Raw genomic sequence first — 552 nt, 5'->3', positions numbered from 1 at the left:
TATATATATATATATATATATATGCATACATATATATATATGTGTGTATATATATATATATATATATATACACATATATGTGTGTGTGTGTATACGCATGTATGTATATACATATATATGCATGTGTTTATATGTATATATATATATATATGTCTGTGTGTGTGTATATACATATATGCATATATTTATATATATGTATATATATATAATGTATATGTAAGTATATATGTATATGCATATATACATATACATAAGTAGATACCCACAGAGACACACAAATATATACATATATATGCAGGAATGTAACTAATTCCTTTATAGCGAATTTAATTATAGTCAGCAATACACACACACACACACACACACACAAACACACACGCATACACACACACTTATACACACAGAGGCACACACACACACACATACACATACATAATCATATATAGTCATATGCATGAGTGTATATTTTGTATACATTTGTGTGTGTGTGAGTGTGTGTGTGTGTGTGTGTGTGTGTGTGTGTGTGTGTGTGTGTGTGTGTGTGTGTGTGTG

Source organism: Octopus bimaculoides, chromosome 12 (assembly GCF_001194135.2).
Source record: "Octopus bimaculoides isolate UCB-OBI-ISO-001 chromosome 12, ASM119413v2, whole genome shotgun sequence".
Lineage (NCBI taxonomy): Eukaryota > Metazoa > Mollusca > Cephalopoda > Octopoda > Octopodidae > Octopus > Octopus bimaculoides.
Note: the sequence above shows the minus strand (reverse complement) of the source record.